The sequence below is a fragment of the Hemitrygon akajei genome, unplaced genomic scaffold, assembly GCF_048418815.1.
Source record: "Hemitrygon akajei unplaced genomic scaffold, sHemAka1.3 Scf000118, whole genome shotgun sequence".
Classification (NCBI taxonomy): Eukaryota; Metazoa; Chordata; class Chondrichthyes; order Myliobatiformes; family Dasyatidae; genus Hemitrygon; species Hemitrygon akajei.
Window position 1 is genome coordinate 454,432 of NW_027332004.1, and position 22,913 is coordinate 477,344.

Genomic DNA, 22,913 nt, shown 5'->3' on the forward strand with positions numbered 1-22,913 from the left:
CGCGGTCAGGGCTGATGGGTCGGGGAGTTCATTGTCTCAATGAGGGAGAGGGGAGCGACTCACTCAACGAACGGGGGAGAAGGGATTGGGTGAGGGAGCGAAATTTCCCATCAGAAAATGTCCATCACCCAGGATGTGGTGGATAGTGGGAGAAAGGGCAAGGGGCCAGAGAGGGGAAAGGGTGTCAGGAGTGACGGGGTGAGTAGGAGAGTGACTCACCAGGTAACAGAGAGAGAGAAAGAGGGCAATGAGGAGAGGCGAATATTGACATCGCAAAATGGCAGCCAACCAGCTTACGATGCAGAGCATCGAGATGGCGGGGAGAGGAGAGCGAGGGGAGGGAGGGAAGGGGATTGCGAGTGATGGGATGGGAAGGAGGGTGACAAGATGGTGAGTGGGAAGGAGGGTCTGACTGTCACACAATGGCTGTCGGCAGAAGCTTTAATGGAGAGATGTGAGAGCGGGCACCGAGGGGAAGGAGAGGAGGGATGAGGAGTTGAGATTGAATTAACAGGGAGGGAAGTGAGTGGAAGGTGAGGAAAAGGGTGTGCCCCATTCTATGATGCGGGGAGAGCGGTTGTCAATGGTAACCATCACAAAATGGCCGCCAGCCAGGGTGAGATGGGCGGTGATAGAGGGGACAGAGAGCGGAGTGTTTCAGGAGTGACGGGAGCCGAGGGTGGGAGAGGGCGTCTCGTAACAAGGGAGATGGAACTGGGGGGTTCCCACGGGGGAGGAATGTGACTACAGGAAGAGGCTAGCACCGTTACCCTCCCCTCCTCTCCTCAGTCTCTAAAGTCCTGCTTTGACTTTTCTTCCGGGCTGAGCCTCAGATTGTTCGGCCCGAATCCTTCAGGCTGTCCCGTGGAGTAGGGGGACGTGTCGTCACTGGGGCCCGTCAAAGGCAGGAGTGGGCGCCGGCTTGCCGGAGAAGATGGAGGCGAGGTCTGGCGGTGCGGGCTGGTTGGCGTGGACCACCACCACTTTCTGCAGGGTGGGGGAGCGGGAGGGGACAGATTGAGGAGGGGAGAAAGAGAAGGTGAGGAGAGGAGATGAGACCCACAACACACACCCTCAGACTCTCGCTCCCACAGTCCCCATCTCCATCTCTTCCCCCACCTCTCTCTCACCACCCTATCATCCTCTCTCCACTCTCCCCACTCTATCGTCCCCTCTCCACCTTCCCCACCCTCTCCTCCTCTCTCCCGACCCTATCCACGCTCCACCCCTCTCCGCAGCCTATCCTCCTCTCTTCACCTCTCTCCCCACCCTATCCTCTCTTCACCCCTCTCGCCACACTATCCTCTCCTTACCCCTCTCCCCACCGTATACTCTCTCCACTCCTCTCCCTACACTATCATTCTCGCTCCACCGCTCTCCTTACGCTATCATCCTCTCCCCACCCTATCCTCCTCCCTCCACCCCTCTCCCTACACTATCAACTGGAGCGGCTGATAATACAGAATCTGAGGCCACAAACCAGGCACGCCCGGGATCCGCTTCAGTTTGCATATAAGGAGAAGGTGGGAGTGGAGGATGCTATCACGTATTTGCTGCACAAATCACTCTCTCACCTAGATGGGGTCAGTTGTGCTGTGAGGATTACATTCCTTGACTTCTCTAGTGCCTTTAACACCATCCAGCCCAAGGTCTTAAAGCACAAACTAACGGAGATGGGAGTAGACTCTCACATGGTGGATTGGATAGTGGACTACTTGACAGATAGACCTCAGTATGTGCGGTTGGGAGACTGTAGGTCTGACACGGTGGTCAGCAGCACAGGAGCGCCACAGGGAACCGTACTCTCTCCGGTCCTGTTCACCCTGTACACATCAGACTTCCAATATAACTCGGAGTCCTGCCATGTGCAGAAGTTCGCTGATGACACGGCCATAGTGGGGTGTGTCAGAAATGGACAGGAGGAGGAGTATAGGAAACAGATACAGGACTTTGTGATATGGTGCAACTCAAACTATCTGCGTCTCAATATCACCAAGACCAAGGAGATGGTGGTGGACTTTAGGAGATCTAGGCCTCATATGGAGCCAGTGATCATTAATGGAGAATGTGTGGAGCAGGTTAAGACCTACAAGTATCTGGGAGTACAGTTAGACGAGAAGCTAGACTGGACTGCCAACACAGATGCCTTGTGCAGGAAGGCACAGAGTCGACTGTACTTCCTTAGAAGGTTAGCGTCATTCAATGTCTGCAGTGAAATGCTGAAGATGTTCTATAGGTCAGTTGTTGAGAGCGCCCTCTTCTTTGTGGTGGCGTGTTGGGGAGGAAGCATTAAGAAGAAGGACGCCTCACGTCTTAATAAGCTGGTAAGGAAGGCGGGCTCTGTCGTGGGCAAAGTACTGGAGAGTTTAACATCGGTAGCTGAGCAAAGGGCGCTGAGTAGGCTACGGTCAATTATGGAAAACCCTGAACATCCTCTACATAGCACCATCCAGAGACAGAGAAGCAGTTTCAGCGACAGGTTATTATCGATGCAATGCTCCTCAGACAGGATGAAGAGGTCAATACTCCCCAATGCCATTAGGCTTTACAATTCAACTGCCAGGACTTAAGAACTTTTCTTTTTAAAGCTATTATTAATGCTTTTTGAGTTAGTGATTTAGATGCATATCATATTATTACTGAGTTAAGTATGTATGTAAGCAGTTTTTGCTACAACAAGTTTAAGGGACATTGGAAAAAATGTTGAATTTCCCCATGGGGATGAATAAAGTATCTATCTGTCTATCTATCTATCTATCTATCTATCTATCTATCTATCTATCTATCTATCTATCTATCTATCTATCTATCTATCTATCTATCATCCTCCCTCCACCCCTCTCCCAAACCTATCCTTCTCTCCTGAAGCCCGCTTCCCACCCCATCATCCTCACTCCACCCCTCACCCAACCCTATCCTCCTCTCTCCACAACTCTCCCCACCCTATCCTCCTCTCCTTAACCCTCTCGCCACCCTATCCTCTCTCCACCCCTCTCCGCAGCCTATCCTCCTCTGTTCACCCCTCTCCCCACCCTATTCTCTCTTCACCCCTCTCGCACACACTATCCTCCTCTCCTTACCCCTCTCCCCACCCTATGCTCTCTCCACTCCTCTCCCTACACTATCATTCTCGCTCCACCGCTCTCCTCACGCTATCATTCTCTCCCCACCTTATCCTCCTCCCTCCACCCCTCTCCCTACACTATCATCCTCTCCCAAACCTATCCTTCTCTCCCGAACCCCTCTTCCCACCCCATCATCCTCACTCCACCCCTCACCCAACCCTATACTCCTCTCTCCACCCCTCTCCCCACCCTATCCTCTCACTACCCTATCCTGCTCTCCCCACCCTATCTTCCTCTCCTTAACCCTCTCGCCACCCTATCCTCCTCTCTCCACCCCTCTCCGCAGCCTATCCTCCTCTGTTCACCCCCCTACCCACCCCATCCTCCTCCCTCCACCCCTCTCCCCACCCTATCCTCCTCTCTCCACCTTCCCCACCATATCCTACACTCTCCACCCCACTCCCCAACCTATCCTCCTCTCCCTACCCTATCCTCCTCTCTCCGCTCCTCTCCCCACCCTATCCTCCTCTCTTCACCCCTCTCCCCCCCATCCTCCTCTCTACACAACTCTCCGCACCCTATTCTCCTCTCCTTACCCTTCTCCCCACGCTATCCTCCTGGCACCAACCCTCTCCCCACGCTATCCTCCTCTCTCCACCCCTCTCTACTCCCTATCCTCCTCTCTCCACCCCTCTCACCACCCTATCCTTCTCTCCCCATCACTCGTCCCACCCTATCCTCCTCTCCCCACCCTATCCTCTTCTCTCTACACCTCACCCCACGCTATCCTCCTCTACTCACCTCTCTCCCCAACCCATCCTCCTCTCTCCACCACTCTTCCCACCATATCGTCCTCTCTCCACCTTCCCCAACCTATCCTGCTCACTCCACCCCACTCCCCACCCTATCCTCCTCTCCTTACCCCTCTCCCCACCCTATCCTCCTCTCCTTACCCCTCTCCCCACCCTATCCTTCACTCCCCACCCCACTCCCCACCCTATTCTCCTCTCCCCACCCCTCTCCCCACCCTATCCTCCTCTCCTTACCACTCTCGCCACCCTATCCTCCTCTCTCCACCCCTCTCCGCAGCCTATCCTCCTCTCTTCACCCCTCTCCCCAACCTATCCGCCTCTCTCTACCCCTCTCCCCACCCTATTCTCCTCTAGTCACCTCTCTTCCCACTCCATCCTCCTCTCTCCACCCCTCTCTCCACCACTCTTCCCACCATATCCACCTCTCTACACCTTCCCCAGCCTATCCTCCTCTATCTACCCCTCTCCGCACCCTATCCTCCTCTCCACCCCACTCCCCACCGTATCCTCCTCTCTCCACTCCTCTCCCCACCCTATGCTCCTCTCCCCACCCTATCCCCATCTCTCCAAACCTCTCCCTACACACGTCTCCCTACGCTATCATCCTCTCCCCACCCTATCCTCCTCTCTCCAACCCTCCCCGCACCCTATCATCCTCCCACCACCCCTCTCCCAAACCTATCCTTCTCTCCTGAACCACTCTTCCCACCCTATCCTCCTCTCCCCACCCACTCCCCACCCTATCCTCCTCTCCTTACCCCTCTCCCCACCCTATCCTCCTCTCCCCACCCCTCTCCCCACCCTATCCTCCTCTCCTTACCCCTCTCGCCACCCTATCCTCCTCTCTCCACCCCTCTCCCCACACTATCCTCCTCTCTCCAACCCTCTCACCACCCTATCCTCTTCTCCTTAACCCTCTCCCCACCCCATCCTCCTCTCCTTAACCCTCTCCCCACCCCATCCTCCTCTCTCCAACCCTCTCCCCACACTATCCTCCTCTCCCCACCGCTCTCCCCACACTATCCTCCTCTCCTTACACCTCTCGCCACCCGATCCTCCTATCTCCACCTCTCCCCACCCTTTCCTTCTTTCCCCATCACTCTCCCCACCACATCCTCCTCTCTCCACCCCGCTCTCTACCCCTCTCCCCACCCAATCCCCCTCTACTCACCTCTCTCCCCACTACATCCTCCTCTCTCCACCCCTCTCTCCACCACTCTTCCCACCCTATACACCTCTCTACACCTTCCCCACCCTATGCTCCTCTCTCCACCCCACTCCCCACCCTATCCTGCTCTATCTACCCCACTCTGCACCCTATGCTACACTCCACCCCACTCCCCACCCTATCCTCCTCAACCCACTTCTCTCCCCACCCTATCCTCTCTCCACGCCTCTCCGCAGCCTATCCTCCTCTCTTCACCCCTCTCCCCAACCTATCCGCCTCTCTCTACCCCTCTCCCCACCCTATTCTCCTCTAGTCACCTCTCTTCCCACTCCATCCTCCTCTCTCCACCCCTCTCTCCACCACTCTTCCCACCATATCCACCTCTCTACACCTTCCCCAGCCTATCCTCCTCTATCTACCCCTCTCCGCACCCTATCCTCCTCTCCACCCCACTCCCCACCGTATCCTCCTCTCTCCACTCCTCTCCCCACCCTATGCTCCTCTCCCCACCCTATCCCCATCTCTCCAAACCTCTCCCTACACACGTCTCCCTACGCTATCATCCTCTCCCCACCCTATCCTCCTCTCTCCAACCCTCCCCGCACCCTATCATCCTCCCACCACCCCTCTCCCAAACCTATCCTTCTCTCCTGAACCACTCTTCCCACCCTATCCTCCTCTCTCCACCCTTCTCCCCACCCTCTCCTCCTCTATCCACCCCCTCTGCACCCTATCCTCCTCTCCCCACCTCTCCCCACCCTATCCTCCTCACTCCACACCTCTTCCCACCCCATCCTCCTCTCTCCACCCCACTCCCCACCCTATCCGACACTCTCCACCGCTCTCCCAACCCTATCCTCCTCTCCTTAACCCCCTCCCCACCCTATCCTCCTCTCTCCACCCCTCTCAACACTCTATCCTTCTCTCCCCATCACTCATCCCACCCTATCCTCCTCTCTCCACCCCTCTCCCCACTCTATCCTTCTCTCTCCACCCCTCTCAACACCCAATCCTTCTCTCTCCATCAGTCGCCCCACCCTATCCTCCTCTCTCCACCCCTCTCCCCACCCTATCCTCCTCTCTCAACCCCCTCTGCACCCTATCGTCCTCTCCACCCCACTCCGCACCCTATCCTCCTCTCCCCACATCTCTCCCCACCCTATCCTCCTATTTCCACACCTCTCCCCATCCTATCGTCCTCTCTCCAGCCCACGCCCCACCCTATCCTCCTTTTTCCACCCCTCTCCGCACCATATCCCCCTCACTCTACACCCCTCCCCACCCTATCCTCCTCTCTCCACCCTATCCTCACCTCCTTAACCCTCTCACCACACTATCCTCTTCTTCTTAACTCTCTCACCACCCTATCCTCCTCTCTCCACCCCTCTCTGCACGCTATCCTCCTCTCTCCACCCCGCTCCGCACGCTATCCTCCTCTCTCCACCCTCACACCACTCTATCCTCCTCTCTCCAGCCCACGCCCCACCCTATCCTCCTTTTTCCACCCCTCTCCGCACCATATCCCCCTCACTCCACACCTCTCCCCACCATGTTCTCTCTCAACCCCTCTCAACACCCTATCCTTCTCTCCCCATCAGTCGTCCCACCCTATCCTCCTCTCTCCACCCCTCTCCCCACCCTATCCTCCTCTCTCCACCCCCTCTCAACTACCTGCATCTCAATATCACCAAGACCAAGGAGATGGTGGTGGACTTTAGGAGATCTAGGCCTCATATGGAGCCAGTGATCATTAATGGAGAATGTGTGGAGCAGGTTAAGACCTACAAGTATCTGGGAGTACAGTTAGACGAGAATCTAGACTGGACTGCCAACACAGATGCCTTTTGCAGGAAGGCACAGAGTCGACTGTACTTCCTTAGAAGGTTGGCGTCATTCAATGTCTGTAGTGAGATGCTGAAGTTGTTCTATAGGTCAGTTGTGGAGAGCGCCCTCTTCTTTGTGGTGGCGTGTTGGGGAGGCAGCATTAAGAAGAGGGACACCTCATGTCTTAATAAGCTGGTACGGAAGGCGGGCTCTGTCGTGGGCAAAGTACTGGAGAGTATAACATCGGTAGCTGAGCGAAGGGCGCTAAGTAGGCTACAGTCAATTATGGAAAACCCTGAACATCCTTTACATAGCACCATCCAGAGACAGAGAAGCGGTTTCAGCGAGAGGTTGCTATCGATGCAATGCTCCTCAGACAGGATGAAGAGGTCAATACTCCCCAATGCCATTAGGCTTTACAATTCAACCGCCAGGAGTAAGATATGTTAAAGTGCCGGGGTTGATTGTATTTAATGTATTTAAGTAAACTACTTAAGAACTTTTTAAAAGCTATTATTAATGCTTTTTGAGAGAGTGATTTAGATGCATATCATATTTTTACTGAGTTAATTATTGTATGTAATTAGTTTTGCTACAACAAGTGTATGGGACATTGGAAAAAATGTTGAATTTCCCCGTGGGGATGAATAAAGTATCTATCTATCTGCACCCTATCCTCCTCTCCACCCCACTCCGCACCCTATCCTCCTATCTGAACTTCTCTCCCCACCCAATCCTCCTATCTCCACACCTCTCCCCATCCTATCGTCCTCTCTCCAGCCCACTCCCCATACTATCCTCCCTTTTCTACCCCTCTCCGCACCATATCCCCCTCACTCCACACCTCTCCCCACCCTATTCTCCTCTCCCCAACGCTCTCGCCACCCTATCCTCCTCTCTCCATCCCGCTCTACACCGTATCCCCCTCACTTCACCCCACTCCCCACCCTATCCTCCTCTATCCACCCCCTCCGCACCCTATCCTCCTCTCCACCCCTCTCCCCACTTCTCTCCCCACCCTATCCTCCTCTCTCCACACCTCTCCCCACCCTATCCTCCACCATCCCCACCCTATCCTCCTCTCTCCACCTATCTCCCCACCCTATCCTCCTCTCTCCACCCCTCTGCTCACGGTATCCCCCTCACTCCACCCCTCTCCCCACACAATCCTCCTCTCTCCTTACCCCTCTCCCCACCCTATCCTACTCTCCCCTCCCCTGTCGCCACCCTATCCTCCTCTCTCCACCCCTCTCCTCACACTATCCTCTCTCCACCCACTCCCCACCCTATCCTCCTCTCTCCACCCCTCACCCCACACTATCCTCCTCTCTCCAACCGTCTCACCACCCTATCCTCCTCTCCTTAACCCTCTCCCCACCCCATCCCCCTCTCCTTAACCCTCTCCCCACTCCATCCTCCTCTCTCCAACCCTCTCCCCACCCTATCCTCTTCTCCCCACCGCTCTCCCCAACCTATCCTCCTCTCCTTACACCTCTCGCCACCCGATCCTCCTCTCTCCACCTCTCCCCACCATATCCTTCTTTCCCCATCACTCTCCCCACCACATCCTCCTCATTCCACCCCGCTCTCCACCCCTTACCCCACCCTATCCTCCTCTCTCTACCCCTCTCCCCACCCTTTCCCCCTCTACTCACCTCTCTCCCCACTCCATCCTCCTCTCTCCACCCTTCTATCCACCACTCTTCCCACCCTATACACCTCTCTACACCTTCCCCACCCTTTGCTCCTCTCTCCACTCCTCTCCCCACCCCATCATCGGCTCTCCACGCCTCTCCGCAGCCTATCCTCCTCTCTTCACCCCTCTCCCCACCCTATCCTCCTCTCTCCACCTCTCTCCCTACACTTTCTACCTCCACCCCTCTCCCCTTGATATCATCCTCTCCCCACCCTATCATCCTCCCTCCACCCCTCTCCCAAACCTATCCTCCTCTCTCCACCCCACTCCCCAACCTATCCTCCTCTCTCTACCACTCTCCCCACACTATTCTCCTCTAGTCACCTCTCTCCCCACTCCATCCTCCTCTATCCACCCCTCTCTCCACCACTCTTCCCACCATATCCACCTCTCTACACCTTCCCCAGCCTATCCTCCTCTATCTACCCCTCTCTGCACCCTATCCTTCTCTCCACCCCACTCCACACCGTATCCTCCTGTCTCCACTCCTCTCCCCACCCTGTGCTCCTCTCCCCACCCTATCCTCCTCAATCCACCCCTCTCCCCACCCTATCCCCTCTCCACACCTCTCCCTACGCTATCATCCTCTCCCCACCCTATCCTCCTCTCTCCAACCCTCCCCGCACCCTATCATCCTCCCACCACCCCTCTCCCAAACCTATCCTTCTCTCCCGAACCACTCTTCCCACCCTATCCTCCTCTCTCCACCCCTCTCCACACCCTATCCTCCTCTATCCACCCCCTCCGCTCCCTATCCTCCTCTCCCCACCTGTCCCCACCCTATTCTCCTCTCTCCACACCACTCCCCTCCCTATCGTCCTCTCTCCACCCCTCTCCCCACCCTATCCTCCTATCTCCACACCTCTCCCCATCCTATCGTCCTCTCTCCAGCCCACTCCCCACCCTATCCTCCTTTTTCTACCCCTCTCCGCACCGTAACCCCCTCTCCACACCCCTCCCTACCCTATTCTCCTCTCCCCAACGCTCTCGCCACCCTATCCTCCTCTCTCCATCCCGCTCCGCACTGTATCCCCCTCACTCCACCACACTCCCCACCATATCCTCCTCTATCCACACCACTCCCCACCCTATCGTCATCTCTCCAGCCCTCTCCCCACCCTATCCTCCTTTTTCCACCCCTCTCCCCACCCTATCCTCCTTTTTCCACCCCTCTCCGCACCATATCCCCCTCACTCTACACCCCTCCCCACCCTATCCTCCTCTCTCCACCCTATCCTCACCTCCTTAACCCTCTCACCACACTATCCTCTTCTTCTTAACTCTCTCACCACCCTATCCTCCTCTCTCCCCCCCTCTCTGCACGCTATCCTCCTCTCTCCACCCCTCTCCCCACCCTATCCTCCTCTCCCCACCCCATCCTCCTCTCTCCACCCCGCTCTCCACCCGTCACCCAAAACTATCCTCCTCTCTCAACACCTCTCCCCACCCTATCCTCCTCTCCTTACCCCTCTCCCCACCCGATCCTCCTCTCCCCACCCATCTCCCCACCCTATCCTCCTCTCCTTACCCCTCTCGCCACCCTATCCTCCTCTCTCCACCCCTCACCCCACACTATCCTCCTCTCTCCAACCCTCTCACCACCCTATCCTCCTCTCCTTAACCCTCTCCCCACCCCATCCTCCTCTCCTTAACCCTCTCCCCACCCCATCCTCCACTCTCCAACCCTCTCCCCACCCCATCCTCCTCTCCTTACACCTCGCCACCCCGATCCTCCTCTCTCCACCTCTCCCCACCGTATCCTTCTTTCCCCATCACTCTCCCCACCACATCCTCCTCTCTCCACCCCGCTCTCCACCCCTCACCCCACCCTATCCTCCTCTCTCTACCCCTCTCCCCACCCTTTCCCCCTCTACTCACCTCTCTCCCCACTCCATCCTCCTCTCTCCACCCTTCTATCCACCACTCTTCCCACCCTATACACCTCTCTGCACCTTCCCCACCCTATGCTCCTCTCTCCACCCCACACCCCACCCTATCCTGCTCTATCTACCCCACTCTGCACCCTATGCTACTCTCCACCCCATTCCCCACCCTATCCTCCACAACCCACTTCTCTCCCCACCCTATCCTCCTCTCTCCACTCCTCTCCCCACCCTATCATCCGCTCTCCACGCCTCTCCGCAGCCTATCCTCCTCTCCTCACGCCTCTCCCCACCCTATCCTCCTCTCTCCACCTCTCTCCCTACACTTTCTCCCTCCACCCCTCTCCCCACGATATCATCGTCTCCCCACCCTATCATCCTCCCTCCACCCCTCTCCCAAACCTATCCTCCTCTCTCCACCCCTCTCCCCATCCTATCCTCCTCTCTCTACCAATCTCCCCACCCTATTCTCCTCTAGTCACCTCTCTCCCCACTCCATCCTCCTCTCTCCACCCCTCTCTCCACCACTCTTCCCACCATATCCACCTCTCTACACCTTTCCCAGCCTATCCTCCTCTATCTACCCCTCTCGGCACCCTATCCTCCTCAATCCACCCTACTCCCCACCCTATCCCCTTCTCTCCACACCTCTCCCTACTTTCTCCCTAGACACCTCTCCCCACTCTATCCTCCTCTCTGCAACCCTCCCCGCACCCTATCATCCTCCCACCACCCCTCTCCCAAACCTATCCTTCTCTCCCGAACCACTCTTCCCACCCTATCCTCTTCTCTCCACCCCTCTCCCCACCCTATCCTCCTCTATCCACCCCCTGCGCTCCCTATCCTCCACTCCCCACCTCTCCCCACCCTATCCTCCTCTCTCCACACCACTCCCCTCCCTATCGTCCTCTCTCCACCCCTCTCCCCACCCTATCCTCCTATCTCCACATCTCTCCCCATCCTATCGTCCTCGCTCCAGCCCACTCCCCACCCTATCCTCCTCTATCCACCCGCTCCGCACCCTATTCTCCTCTCCACCCCTCTCCCCACTTCTCTCCCCACCCTATCCTCCTCTCTCCACACCTCTCCCCACCCTATCGTCGTCTCTCCAGCCCTCTCCCCACCCTATCCTCCTTTTTCCACCCCTCTCCGCACCATATCCCCCTCACTCTACACCCCTCCCCACCCTATCCTCCTCTCTCCACCCTATCCTCACCTCCTTAACCCTCTCACCACACTATCCTCTTCTTCTTAACTCTCTCACCACCCTATCCTCCTCTCTCCACCCCTCTCTGCACGCTATCCTCCTCTCTCCACCCCGCTCCGCACGCTATCCTCCTCTCTCCACCCTCACACCACTGTATCCTCCTCTCTCCACCTCTCTCCCCACCCTATCCTCCTCTCTCCACCCCGCTCTCCACCCGTCACCCAAAACTATCCTCCTCTCTCAACACCTCTCCCCACCCTATCCTCCTCTCTCCACCCCTCACCCCACCCGATCCTCTCCCCACCCTATCCTCCTCTCTTCACCCCTCTCCCCACCCTATCCTGCTCTCCTTACCCCTCTCGACACCCTATCCTCCTCTCCCCACCCTATCCTCCTCTCCTTAACCCTCTCGCCACCGCTCTCCCCACCCTATCCTCCTCTCTTCACCCCTCTCCCCACCCTATCCTGCTCTCCTTTTCCCTCTCCCCAACCTATCCTCCTCTCTCCACCACTCTCCCCACCCTATCCTCCTCTCTCCACCACTCTCCCCACCCTATCCTCCTCTCTCCACCCCTCTCACCACCCTATCCTCCTCTCCCCACCCTATCCTACTCTCCTTACCCCTCTCCCCACCCTATCCTCCTCTCTCCACCACTCTCCCTACACTTTCTCCCTCCGCACCTCTCCCCACGCTGTCATCCTCTACCCACCCTATCCTCTCCTTAGCCCTCTCCCCATCCTATTATCCTCCATCCACCCCTCTCCCAAACCTATCCTTCTCTCCCGAAACCCTCTTCCCACCCTATCCTCCTCTCTCCACCCGCTCTCCACCCGTCACCCAAAACTATCCTCCTCTCTCAACACCTCTCCCCACCCTATCCTCCTCTCTCCACCACTCTCCCCACCCTATCCTTCTCTCTCCACCCCTCTCACCACCCTATCCTCCTCTCCCCACCCTATCCTGCTCTCCCTAACCCTCTCGCCACCCCTCTCTGCAGCCTATCCTCCTCTCCTTACCCCTCTCCCCACCCTATCCTCCTCTCTCCACCACTCTCCCTACACATTCTCCCTCCACACCTCTCCCCACGCTGTCATCCTCTACCCACCCTATCCTCTCCTTAGCCCTCTCCCCATCCTATTATCCTCCATCCACCCCTCTCCCAAACCTATCCTTCTCTCCCGAAACCCTCTTCCCACCCTATCCTTCTCTCCCCATCACTCGTCCCACCCTATCCTCCTCTCTCCACCCTACTCCACACCCTATCCTCCTCTATCCACCCCTCTTTGCACTCTATCCTCCTCTCCACCCCTCTCCCCACCCTATCCTCCTCTCTCCACCCTATCCTCCTCTCTCCACCCCTCTCCCCACGCTTTTATTACTTTTCTGCCCCATCTCTCTGAACTGTCTCCTTCATCAGCAATAACAGGAACGATTCTCTAATTCCCTATAAAGTATGAAATTATAAGTATTATCTCGGATACATTACCCGTGGAAATGACAGTGATGTGCGAGTTTGCATTTGAACAATCGTTGTCAGACGAAAAATACAGATATTGACAATAAATTATTCTGTTTTAGTGTAGCAGGCAATCACATGTGCGTTTTATTCTTTTCTGGCATTCCCGGCGATCTGAAATTGAGCGATGTGGAGAATTACATGAACGTTCCCCCTCCCCCCTCACCCCCCGATGTTCCGGCGAGATGAAATTGGGTTATTTGCAGAATTATGAGGATGCCAGGATGATTTAGTGCCATTTAGTGAATCTCGATGTGTGCGGAAATCCATGGCAATTACAAAAAAAATAACGTGGATAAATGTAATGTATGAGGAAAATTAAAAGCGAAGTGCTACCAAAATAGCGATTTGCATAATATATTGGACATTTTTCGTGTGCTGATTCTCAGTTCACCTGGAACAGTCTTCACTTGTAAATAGGGCAACCAGTCAGATTCAGAGATGGTCAGATGATATTCTCAGCAAGTAACATTTATGCCACTGTCAGAGTCATGTTTTCCTACTCCAACTTCGTCTCGACATTATGAGACAAAAATTGTTGTATCGCGTGCAACTTGTGCTCCCTGCTTACGAAATACCGACTCGCAATAGAGGAATGTTCACCATCCATCTTGGCTTCAGACGTGGCTGAACTGTGACGGGGATTGGATTACGTGGACTGGACGCTCCGTCACGAAGCCGCTTCATTCTAACAATGACCTGTGCATTCATTCACACTGAGCAAGATGAATGATTTGCAAATATTGCAGATAATCCCCATCTGGGTTTCCATGGTCGGCACAACATTGCTGGCCGAAGGGCCTGTAATGCGCTGTAGATTTTTATGATTCTATGACTGACAGTCTGGGTGCAGGGAATATGTATCCTGTACCGTCCAGTCGAGGCCTAGAAGGCAAAATTTCAGAAGAATGAATACACTGTTTAAGACGGATATCAGATGAAATTCTTTACGGCTCGTGATTGGTGAATCAATGGATCCGATAGCTGTGAATCTGAGGTTAACAGTAACTCAACCTTACCCGTGATTGATAGTGGAGGGCGATTAAGTTGGGGGTGCCTAATTGCGAATCGTAATGTTTATGTAAGTCCGTTCTCTTTCTCCAGTGAATTTAGTGGCGATTGTCATCCTGTCCCGGGGAAAGTGCGGCCTCTCCTTCTGCACCACGCGGTACCTGTTGGCCATGGCAACGGCGGATCTACTGCTCATTATCACTGAGGTCTTTTTGTATCAACTCAATTATCATTATATTCCCGTTTGTTTCCTGAACGTCACCTCTGTGTGCACTGTTCCCCGTGTCCTGCCCCGCATTGCCGTGAACTGTTCCGTCTGGTTCACCGTCACTTTCACCTTCGATCGGTTTGTTGCCATTTGCTGTCAGAAACTGAAAACAAAGTACTGCACGGGGAGAACGGCGGCCGTGGTTCTAGCGCCATCTAGCGGTCTGTTCCGTCTGAAAAACGGCCCACTCTGCTTCACTTACAGAGAGATCATTCACAATGTTCCATGGTTCTGTTATCCGAAGCCAAGTTACTTCACTGAACCGGCGTGGGTGGCGTACGACTGGTTTGACATCGTTTTGACTCCGTTCCTCCCATTCGGCGTAATTCTGCTGCTCAACGCTCTGACAGTCAGGCACATTTTAGTGGCCAGTCGGGTCCGGAGGGGGCTGAGGGGTCAGAGCAAGGGGGGAAACACCAGTGACCCGGAGATGGAGAGCCGGAAGAGGTCTGTGGATTTGCTCTTCACCCTCTCCGGCAACTCCATTCTCCTGTGGCTGACGAATGTTCCAGAATGTATCTACAACTATCATCACCGGGATAGGAACTCAAGGGAATGACTCGGAAACTATTTCGGCCTATGCCGGATATTTGCTAAGGAATTTCAGCTGCTGCACGAACACATTCATTTACGCCGCCACTCAGTCCAGATTCGGAGAGCAGGTGAAAAGTGCGGTGAGATACCCGTTCATTTTAGTACTCCGGTTCATTAACAGAGCAACACCCTAACGAAGCACAAACCTGCTCACAGTCAGCCCCGCTGTTCCCGACTTCTACCCTCTCTTCCCTAATGTGACGCAGCTGGCTGAATATCGACAGACCATACAGCTCATATGGAGCCAGTGATCATTAATGGAGAATGTGTGGAGCAGGTTAAGACCTACAAAATATCTGGGAGTACAGTTAGACGAGATGCTAGACTGGACTGCCAACACAGATGCCTTGTGCAGGAAGGCACAGAATCGACTGTACTTCCTTAGAAGGTTGGCGTCATTCAATGTTTGTAGTGAGATGCTGAAGATGTTCTATAGATCAGTTGTGGAGAGCGTCCTCTTCTTTGTGGTGGCGTGTTGGGGAGGCGGCATTAAGAAGAGGGACGCCTCACGTCTTAATAAGCTGGTAAGGAAGGCGGGCTCTGTCGTGGGCAAAGTACTGGAGAGTATAACATCGGTAGCAGAGCGAAGGGCGCTGAGAAGGCTACGGTCAATTATGGAAAACCCTGAACATCCTCTACATAGCACCATCCAGAGACAGAGAAGCAGTTTCAGCGACAGGTTGCTATCGATGCAATGCTCCTCAGACAGAATGAAGAGATCAATACTCCCCAATGCCATTCGGCTTTACAATTCAACCGCCAGGAGTAAGATATGTTAAAGTGCCGGGGTTAGGACTCAATGTATTTAAGTAAACTACTTAAGAACTTTTTAAAAGCTATTATTAATGCTTTTTGAGAGGGTGATTTTAGATGCATATCATATTTTTCCTGAGTTAAGTATTGTATGTAATTAGTTTTGCTACAATAAGTGTATGGGACATTGGAAAAAATGTTGAATTTCCCCATGGGGATGAATAAAGTATCTATCTATCTATCTATCTATCTATCTATCTATCTATCTATCTATCTATCTATCTACGATGCCCATACAGTAAGCGTTGTCACTCTCCTTCGATCGCACGTCTGGGAACGTGACGCTGTATATCCATCTCCCATCGGTGACGGAATTCTCATTCCCCAGGTCAATGTGTCGGGTGAATGGCATCATCCTGCAATCTCCGGGAACAGTGACCCTTCCCCCACACTGCTGTCTGTTGGAGACCCCGTCCTCCCAGTGACAATGGGGAGATTCCAATTCCTCCTAAGTCCACAGATACAGGAATCTGCGCTCACAATTTTCAATTATTACCAAAAAAGGTTACAAATTACAGCGATTCGCGAATGTCTATAATTTCTGATTGTGGTGGCCCTGCATACATTCATCCCGTTAGGTATGAGCAACCATCCCTTGTACCCGGTGGTTGACCCTCCATCTATTGTAGGGGTGACCAGAACCCGTCCATCCCAGTGGCGCGGAATGCTCCATACATTGTTCCCGGTGGTAGTGAAGCCTCAGCCATTGACCAGTGTGGTGTTGACCCTCCATTCATTGTTCCCGGTGGTAGTGAAGCCTCAGCCATTGACCCGTGTGGTGCTGACCCTCCATTCATTGTTCCCGGTGGTAGTGAAGCCTCAGTCATTGACCCGTGTGGTGATATACCACCATTCATTGTTCCCGGTGGTAGTGAAGCTTCAGCCATTGACCCGTGTGGGGTTGATCCTCCATTCATTGTTCCCGGTGGTAGTGAATCCTCAGTCATTGACCCGTGTGGTGATATACCACCATTCATTGTTCCCGGTGGTAGTGAAGCCTCAGCCATTGACCCGTGTGGTGTTGAACCTCCATTCATTGTTCCCGGTGGTAGTGAAGCCTCAGCCATTGACCCGTGTGGTGTTGACCCTCCATTCATTGTTCCCGGTGGTAGTGAAGTCTCAGCCATTGACCCGTGTGGTTTTGAAACTCCATTCATTGTTCCCGGTGGTAGTGAAGCCTCAGTCATTAACCCGTGTGGTGTTGACCCTCCATTCATTGTTCCCGGTGGTAGTGAAGCCTCAGCCATTGACCCGTGTGGTGTTGACCCTCCATTCATTGTTCCCGGTGGTAGTGAAGCCTCAGTCATTGACCCGTGTGGTGTTGAACCTCCATTCATTGTTCCCGGTGGTAGTGAAGCCTCAGCCACTGACCCGTGTGGTGTTGAACCTCCATTCATTGTTCCCGGTGGTAGTGACACCTCAGCCATTGACCCGTGTGGTGTTGAACCTCCATTCATTGTTCCCGGTGGTAGTGAATCCTCAGCCATTGACCCGTGTGGTGTTGACCCTCCATTCATTGTTCCCGGTGGTAGTGAAGCCTCAGTCATTGACCCGTGTGGTGTTGAACCTCCATTCATTGTTCCCGGTGGTAGTGAATCCTCAGCCATTGACCCGTGTGGTGTTGACCCTCCATTCATTGTTCCCGGTGGTAGTGAAGCCTCAGCCATTGACCCGTGTGGTGTTGACCCTCCATTCATTGTTCCCGGTGGTAGTGAAGCTTCAGCCATTGACCCGTGTGGGGTTGATCCTCCATTCATTGTTCCCGGTGGTAGTGAAGCCTCAGTCATTGACCCGTGTGGTGTTGAACCTCCATTCATTGTTCCCGGTGGTAGTGAAGCCTCAGCCATTGACCCGTGTGGTGTTGAACCTCCATTCATTGTTCCCGGTGGTATTGAAGCCTCAGCCATTGACCCGTGTGGTGGTGACCCTCCATTCATTGTTCCCGGTGGTAGTGAAGCCTCAGCCATTGACCCGTGTGGTGTTGAACCTCCATTCATTGTTCCCGGTGGTAGTGAAGCCTCAGTCATTGACCGGTGTGCTGCTGAACCTCCATTCATTGTTCCCGGTGGTAGTGAAACCTCAGCCATTGACCCGTGTGGTGTTGAACCTCCATTCATTGTTCCCGCTGGTAGTGAAGCCTCAGCCATTGACCCGTGTGGTGTTGAACCTCCATTCATTGTTCCCGGTGGTAGTGAAGCCTCAGTCATTGACCCGTGTGGTGTTGAACCTCCATTTATTGTTCCCGGTGGTAGTGAAGCCTCATCCATTGACCCGTGTGGTGTTGAACCTCCATTCATTGTTCCCGCTGGTAGTGAAGCCTCAGCCATTGACCCGTGTGGTGTTGAACCTCCATTCATTGTTCCCGGTGGTAGTTAAGCCTCAGCCATTGACCTGTGTGGTGTTGAACCTCCATTCATTGATCCCGGTGGTAGTGAAGCCTCAGTCATTGACCCGTGTGGTGTTGAACCTCCATTCATTGTTCCCGGTGGTAGTGAAGCATCAGCCATTGACCCGTGTGGTGTTGACCATCCATTCATTGTTCCCGGTGGTAGTGAAGCCTCAGCCATTGACCCGTGTGGTGCTGACCCTCCATTCATTGTTCCCGGTGGTAGTGAAGCCTCAGTCATTGACCCGTGTGGTGATATACCACCATTCATTGTTCCCGGTGGTAGTGAAGCTTCAGCCATTGACCCGTGTGGGGTTGATCCTCCATTCATTGTTCCCGGTGGTAGTGAATCCTCAGTCATTGACCCGTGTGGTGATATACCACCATTCATTGTTCCCGGTGGTAGTGAAGCCTCAGCCATTGACCCGTGTGGTGTTGAACCTCCATTCATTGTTCCCGGTGGTAGTGAAGCCTCAGCCATTGACCCGTGTGGTGTTGACCCTCCATTCATTGTTCCCGGTGGTAGTGAAGTCTCAGCCATTGACCCGTGTGGTTTTGAAACTCCATTCATTGTTCCCGGTGGTAGTGAAGCCTCAGTCATTAACCCGTGTGGTGTTGACCCTCCATTCATTGTTCCCGGTGGTAGTGAAGCCTCAGCCATTGACCCGTGTGGTGTTGACCCTCCATTCATTGTTCCCGGTGGTAGTGAAGCCTCAGTCATTGACCCGTGTGGTGTTGAACCTCCATTCATTGTTCCCGGTGGTAGTGAAGCCTCAGCCACTGACCCGTGAGGTGTTGAACCTCCATTCATTGTTCCCGGTGGTAGTGACACCTCAGCCATTGACCCGTGTGGTGTTGAACCTCCATTCATTGTTCCCGGTGGTAGTGAATCCTCAGCCATTGACCCGTGTGGTGTTGACCCTCCATTCATTGTTCCCGGTGGTAGTGAAGCCTCAGTCATTGACCCGTGTGGTGTTGAACCTCCATTCATTGTTCCCGGTGGTAGTGAATCCTCAGCCATTGACCCGTGTGGTGTTGACCCTCCATTCATTGTTCCCGGTGGTAGTGAAGCCTCAGCCATTGACCCGTGTGGTGTTGACCCTCCATTCATTGTTCCCGGTGGTAGTGAAGCTTCAGCCATTGACCCGTGTGGGGTTGATCCTCCATTCATTGTTCCCGGTGGTAGTGAAGCCTCAGTCATTGACCCGTGTGGTGTTGAACCTCCATTCATTGTTCCCGGTGGTAGTGAAGCCTCAGCCATTGACCCGTGTGGTGTTGAACCTCCATTCATTGTTCCCCGTGGTAGTTAAGCCTCAGCCATTGACCTGTGTGGTGTTGAACGACCATTCATTGTTCCCGGTGGTAGTGAAGCCTCAGTCATTGACCGGTGTGCTGCTGAACCTCCATTCATTGTTCCCGGTGGTAGTGAAACCTCAGCCATTGACCCGTGTGGTGTTGAACCTCCATTCATTGTTCCCGCTGGTAGTGAAGCCTCAGCCATTGACCCGTGTGGTGTTGAACCTCCATTCATTGTTCCCGGTGGTAGTGAAGCCTCAGTCATTGACCCGTGTGGTGTTGAACCTCCATTTATTGTTCCCGGTGGTAGTGAAGCCTCATCCATTGACCCGTGTGGTGTTGAACCTCCATTCATTGTTCCCGCTGGTAGTGAAGCCTCAGCCATTGACCCGTGTGGTGTTGAACTTCCATTCATTGTTCCCGGTGGTAGTTAAGCCTCAGCCATTGACCTGTGTGGTGTTGAACCTCCATTCATTGATCCCGGTGGTAGTGAAGCCTCAGTCATTGACCCGTGTGGTGTTGAACCTCCATTCATTGTTCCCGGTGGTAGTGAAGCATCAGCCATTGACCCGTGTGGTGTTGACCATCCATTCATTGTTCCCGGTGGTAGTGAAGCCTCAGCCATTGACCCGTGTGGTGTTGAACCTCCATTCATTGTTCCCGGTGGTAGTGAAGCCTCAGCCATTGACCCGAGTGGTGTTGAACCTCCATTTATTGTTCCCGGTGGTAGTGAAGCCTCAGCCATTGACCCGTGTGTTGTTGACCCTCCATTCATTGTTCCCGGTGGTAGTGAATCCTCAGCCATTGACCCATGTGGTGATGAACCACCATTCATTGTTCCCGGTGGTAGTGAAGCCTCAGCCATTGACCCGTGTGGTGTTGAACCTCCATTCATTGTTCCCGGTGGTAGTGAAGCCTCAGCCATTGACCCGTGTGGTGATGAACCTCCATTCATTGTTCCCGCTGGTAGTGAAGCCTCAGCCATTGACCCGTGTGGTGTTGAACCTCCATTCATTGTTCCCGCTGGTAGTGAAGCCTCAGCCATTGACCCGTGTGATGATGAACCTCCATTCATTGTTCCCGGTGGTAGTGAAGCCTCAGCCATTGACCTGTGCGGTGTTGAACCTCCATTCATTGTTCCCGCTGGTAGTGAAGCCTCAGCCATTGACCCGTGTGGTATTGAACCTCCATTCATTGTTCCCGGTGGTAGTGAAGCCTCAGTCATTGACCCGTGTGGTGTTGAACCCCCATTCATTGTTCCCGGTGATAGTGAAGCCTCAGCCATTGACCCGTGTGATGTTTAACCTCCATTCATTGTTCCCGGTGGTAGTGAAGCCTCAGTCATTGACCGGTGTGGTGCTGAACCTCCATTCATTGTTCCCGGTGGTAGTGAAGCCTCAGCCATTGACCCGAGTGGTGTTGAACCTCCATTTATTGTTCCCGGTGGTAGTGAAGCCTCAGCCATTGACCCGTGTGGTGTTGACCCTCCATTCATTGTTCCCGGTGGTAGTGAATCCTCAGTCATTGACCCGTGTGGTGATGAGCCACCATTCATTGTTCCCGGTGGTAGTGAAGCCTCAGACATTGACCCGTGTGGTGTTGAACCTCCATTCATTGTTCCCGGTGGTAGTGAAGCCTCAGCCATTGACCCGTGTGGTGATGAACCTCCATTCATTGTTCCCGCTGGTAGTGAAGCCTCAGCCATTGACCCGTGTGGTGTTGAACCTCCATTCATTGTTCCCGGTGGTAGTGAAGCCTCAGCCATTGACCCGTGTGGTGATGAACCTCCATTCATTGTTCCCGCTGGTAGTGAAGCCTCAGCCATTGACCCGTGTGGTGTTGAACCTCCATTCATTGTTCCCGGTGGTAGTGAAGCCTCAGCCATTGACCCGTGTGGTGTTGAACCTCCATTCATTGTTCCCGCTGGTAGTGAAGCCTCAGCCATTGACCCGTGTGATGATGAACCTCCATTCATTGTTCCCGGTGGTAGTGGAGCCTCAGCCATTGACCCGTGTGGTGTTGAACCTCCATTCATTGTTCCCGGTGGTAGTGGAGCCTCAGTCATTGACCCGTGTGGTGTTGAAGCTCTATCCAATGTTCCTTGTGTGCGTGACCCACCATCCATTGATCTCGCCGAGCTGACCATCCGTCCGCTGTTCCCGGTGGAAAAGGATCAACGTAATTGATCCCTGTGGAGGGGGTGGGGTGACCAGACGTCTATTGTTTCCGAAAGAAGTTACTCCTCCATCCGTTGAACCCGGTGGGGTGACTAACCATCTTTGTCTCCCGGTTCTATGCCCAGACATCTGTACGATTTGACCTTTCATCCATGTTTCCCGGTGGACGTGACGCTCCATCCACTGCTCCCTATGGATGTGACGCTTCATCTACTGTTCCTGACAGAGGCTGTCTTTGTTCACTTCATCTGATATTTACTTATAATGTCTGTCGCCATTAAGACATCCCGCAGTATCGGCCGTCACTATCACTGAGCCTAATATACATCACTTTTCTTGCAGTCTGACTCTCTTACTTTGGTCGAAATAGTAGCTTACAGCCTTAAAACGAATTCCTAAACACACAAATAATGGTATTAATCCAGCTCTGGGGACCATTGTTTCATTAAAACGTCGCCCCGTCTGCTCAGACGCCTCCCGTATCCGCAGGCTGCAGCGCTGGGCACCGTCTGCTCAGACGCCTCCCATAACCGCAGGCTGCAGCGCTGGGCACCGTCTGCTCAGACAACTCCCATATCCGCAGGCTGCAGCGCTGGGCACCGACTGCTCGGACAACGCAGATGATAAAACATACATCCAACCTAAAGGGGAGAACACAAATGAGGTATCAGTCGTTCGATATTACTGGTTTACTAGCCACTCTATGTATATATATATAACACGATGCATCTCGCAACTGGTCACCGCTTATGTAGACAACCACAATATACTTAAAGAGGGGCGGAAACGATGCGGTAATAGTGCGAAAGGAATGTAAAAAACAGACGATAATAGGCTCCTTAATTCTAAATTCTGCCCGGCGGAAAATCAGAAACTTTCTTGTTGCTCTATTGACTCCCAAAATGCACTTGACTTGTCCCACACTCATGGTGAATAGATGCTCTTGAAATATATAAACTGCGCCCAGTCCTTGTGAAATTCCTTCAACATGTGATGAAGCATTAGCGTACTGTAATTATTGTATCTAACAAACAAAGTAGAACAACTACCGTTATCCAAATAATCCGAGACTTTCTCCACCCCCCCCCCCCGGGAGACTTTGTAAATCCACTAAGGATCTGTCAAGCTATACATCCGCAATCTAATTTACTGAATCGAACGAAATGGACATCAATTCAGAAACAATGAAATCGATT

General features: G+C 53.7%; 1 protein-coding gene across 1 annotated transcript in view; it reads left to right on the forward strand.

Annotated features, from left to right (window-relative positions):
• LOC140723550 (uncharacterized) overlaps positions 1 to 22,913 on the forward strand; it is a 448,657-nt gene that overhangs the window by 239,686 nt on the left and 186,058 nt on the right. The gene's annotated exons all lie outside the window — the stretch shown is intronic.